The sequence below is a fragment of the Talpa occidentalis genome, unplaced genomic scaffold (genome assembly GCF_014898055.3).
Source record: "Talpa occidentalis isolate TD23 unplaced genomic scaffold, MPIMG_talOcc4v2.1 talOcc4.2, whole genome shotgun sequence".
Lineage (NCBI taxonomy): Eukaryota > Metazoa > Chordata > Mammalia > Eulipotyphla > Talpidae > Talpa > Talpa occidentalis.
The window spans coordinates 47,836,538-47,840,647 of NW_023602073.1; the positions used below are offsets into that span (position 1 = coordinate 47,836,538).

At 54.7% G+C, this 4,110-nt stretch overlaps 1 pseudogene; it reads right to left on the bottom strand.

Moving 5' to 3' along the window:
* Window positions 1-272: 272 nt before the first annotated feature.
* On the bottom strand, window positions 273-3,339 carry LOC119251345 (NEDD8-conjugating enzyme Ubc12-like; annotated as a pseudogene).
* Between the last annotated feature and the right edge of the window lie 771 nt (window positions 3,340-4,110).

Genomic DNA, 4,110 nt, shown 5'->3' on the forward strand with positions numbered 1-4,110 from the left:
CCCAGTCCCTGAGCCCGCACCCCAGAGCCCAGAGTGGGGGACTGGACAGCACCCAGCAGGAGGCTAGACAAGCCAATTCATTTCCATTGCTGAGCGGGTTGGGGAAGGCAGCGCCGACCTTAATCACATGGTGGTTAAAAAAAAAAATAACTATGAGCCGGTGGCAGGGAGAGGAGGCCAGGCCAGGGACTTCCCCCATCGGCTGCCCCATGCCCCACCTGTGGCCCCCAATATTTGCAGGGGATGCCAGGCTGCTGGCCTGGCGAGGGGGGGGTGTGCGCCAACCCTATTTCAGGCAATGCTCGAAGTAGGTGGAGCCGATATAGCCGCCCCGCATGGAGCGCTGCACGTTCTGCTCAAACAGCCGCCGATTGTTCTGCAGGACCTCTGCGGCCTCCTTGTTCAGTGGGTCTTCAGGGTTGGGCTCCAAGAAGAGACACTGCAGGCCATAAATTATGGCGTTTATCGTAAGGACTGGCTTCCAGTCCTCTCACGATGTTGAGGCAGACGTTGCCCTCGAGGTCAATGTTGGGGTGATACACCATCGTCCCACACGTCACCTGGGGGGGTGTCATGCGGGTAACCCTGGCCCCCCTTAAAACAATACAAGCTTCCCGCTCTTGTAGAAGCTCATCAGGACAGATAACCAGCTGGAAGTTGAGGAGGTCGTCGGGGTCTGAGAAGCTGATGTCACACGTCTTGGGCAGGTTCAGCTCGTTTATGTCTTTCTGGATCCGCAGCTGCGCCGCCGACGCCTTCTTGCTGCTGCTTTGGTGCCGCCCGGGGCGCCTCCTCCTTCTTCTGCTGCTTCAGCGGAACAGCTGGATCATCCGGCCGCGCGCCGCTCCGCGCCCACCGCGCGGCCCTCGCCGGCTCCCGTAGTCCGCCTCGGCCTGGCCCGCTCGGCGCGCTCGGAGGCGCTCGGGGACGCTCGGCCCTGCCCCGCCCCTCGCCGCTGCCCGTCCCTAGCGCTCGGGTACGCGGCCGGGCGGGCGGCGGCTCCGCGGGTGCCCGGTCCTCTCGCCGCTGGGCGAGGGCGCTCGAGGTGGCGTCGGCGCGGAGGGTCGGCGCAGGGCTCGGCTTCGCGGCGGAGGTGGCGTCGGCGCGGACGTCCGCAGCGGCCCGGCCCGCCGCCTCGGAGTGACGTCTGACTCTGAATGAGGCCCAGCTAAACCGGGGTTCCCAGTGTCCAGGGTAGCTGTAAGAATGAAATGGAAGGGCCCAGTTCCAGGCTGTGTTAGTTTCCTGGACAATACATTTCAGGGTCCCCAATTACTCGGGACCAGTTAGAAAACAAAGACTTTACTGTAAGATGAGTTGATCTACAGATGACCCAAGTTAGGTCCAGGCCCTTCTCCAAGTGGTACCAGGGATGAGAACAGATGGGGACATTAGGTTAGGCAAGTTTTTCCCCAATATGTTGTTCACCTTGTAAAGGGCAGGTGTAGGGCAGGACAGGACAGGACACAGTGCAGGTTTCTGATCCCATGCAGACCAGGTAAAGGAGGATCAGAGTCCTCAGTGATTTTGCAGGTTTTTATTGGGGTTCAGCGGGTATGTGGCAGGCAGGGGTGCTGGAGGGCCGGGAGGCTGGCAGTCCTCCCCCCCAGCAAGTCTTCACTCTATCTGGGCTCTCCGGCTTTCTCTCGGCTTCTCTTCGGCTTCTCTTTCGGCTACTGCTGCTGCTGGCATCCCCGTGACGCTGCCCTTAAAAAGCAGTCTTAGCTCAGCTGAATCACATCTACCTATGCCCACACCCTATTCCAGGTGCCCGCCATCAGGCATGCATTCAGGACAAGGATCCATCATCTATCCTGATGTCAGAAGGGCAGAAAAGCCAGATATTTTCTTACCCTACAGCAGGAATGGACACAGTGCAGGTTTTTCTGATCCCATGCAGACCGGTAAAGGAGGAGTCAGAGTCCTCAGTGGCTTTGCAGGTTTTTATTGGTTTACCCCCCAGGGGTGCTGGGGGCCTGATAGGCTGGCAGGCCTCCCAGCCCCAGCAGGTCTTCACTGGGCTCCCCTGCCTTCTCTCGGCTTCTGCTTCTCTCTTGGCTTCTCTTTTAGCTTCTCCTGGCGTCCGTGACGCTGCTCTTAAAAGCACAGTCTCAGCCCAGGTGAATCCCATCTACCTATGCCCACACCCTATTCCAGTGCCCGCCATTAGGCATGCATTCAGGACTGCAAGGATCCATTATCTATCCTGATGGCGGAGGGCAGAAAAGCCTGACATTTTTCCTTGCCCTACAAATCTACTCCTGGTGTTTGAATGAAAAATTTGATGTTGCATTATTTTACTGTGATTTTTGCCATCTGTAATGTAGGGTAAGGAAAAATGTCAGGCTTTTCTGCCCTCCCGCCATCAGGATAGATGATGGATCCTTGCGTTCCTGAATGCATGCCTGATGGCGGACATCTGGAATAGGGTGTGGGCATAGGTAGATGGGATTCACCTGGCTGAGACTGTGCTTTTAAGGGCGGCGTCACGGGGACTCCAGCAGCAGCAGCAGCAGCAGCCGCCGAAAGAGAAGCCAAAAGAAGCAGAGAAGCAGAGAGAAGGCCGGAGAGCCCAGATAGAGTGAAGACTTGCTGGGGGCTGGGAGGGCTACCAGCCTCCCGGCCCCCTAGCACTCCTGCCTGCCATGTACCCGGTAAATCCCTATAAAAGATGTGCAAAAACCACTGAGGACTCTGATTCCTCCTTCACCGGGTCTGCTGGATCCTAGAAAACCTGCACCGTGTCCAGTCCAGCCCTTACACCAGCCTTATACCTAGATAAATGTGATTCATATACCACTGAGGTTGAAAAGGAATGCAATAATGACCAGATCTGTGGGTGGCAAGGGCACACATGGGCAGATCTTCTGTGAGGAAAATTGAACCATGAAGAAGGAAATGGTATTGTAGTGGAAGGACAGGACACTGAGCAGGTTTTCTGATCCAGCAGACTGGGTAAAGGAGGAATCAGAGTCCTCAGTGGCTTTGCAGGTTTTTATTGGGTTTACCAGGTACGGGGCAGGCAGGGGTGCTGGGGCCTGGGAGGCTGGCAGGCCTCCCAGGCCCCCAGCAGGTCTTCACTCTGGGCTCTCCAGCCTTCTCTCGGCTTCTGCTTCTCTTGCTTCTCTCTTGGCTTCTGTTCGTTCTCGGCTTCTACTGGGGTCCCGTGACGCCGCCCTTAAAAGCACAGTCTTAGCCCAGGTGAATCCCATCTACCTATGCCCACACCCTATTCCAGGTGTCCGCCATCAGGCATGCATTCAGGAACGCAAGGATTCATCATCTATCCTAATGGTGGGAGGGCAGAAAGCCTGACATTTTCCCTTACCCTACAGCCATCCACCCTGATAACCTTCTTGATTACATTTAGTACTGCAATTTCTTAGTGGACTGGAAGGAGGAAGCCAATTTCCTCCAGTAAATTAATGATGCAGAATAGGTGCCTTTACCTCTCTCAGACTGTCAACATGGGAGTAAATTAAACACAGGTGGTTTAATATATGTGTCCAATAGGTGGTATTGTTACACAGCAACCCGATATAAATGGGTTGCCTCACTGTGGGTCCTCACCTGTGTGCTTAAGGGGACTTAGTAATGCTAAACTGCAGACATACACAAGAGGTTGTATAAGGTTTATTTCCAAGGAAGGGAAATGAATAACTCAGGGAGAAAAAGACGGAGATAAGTTCGTAAATGCGTCCTACCCATTCCACTGACCTGGAATCCCAATGACCTGCTGAGCTGGCGAAAAACTGAGCACAACATGTGGCCAAGAGAGTGACCCCTGGCCACACCGCCAGTTAAATACTCAAACAGAGAACATGGTTGCTTAACTCTGCCCTCAGGTCCTCATAACCCTCCCTTTGGTGATCATGGGATTTGTAGTTTCCAGTGTCTTGATGGAGTGGGGTGGAATCCACAAAGCCTGTATGGAGTTTGCTCAGGACATCCTTTCCCCCTAACAGTATTACTTACAATAGATGGAATGGGACATAATGGGCCTAAGAGCAAGAGCAGCCATGTTTCTGAGTCCTAGGGCAAGTTAGGGATAATTAGGCAGTCTCAGGCAGTGCAGGGACTTCAGAAGTTTAAGGAAGGCTCAGAGATAAG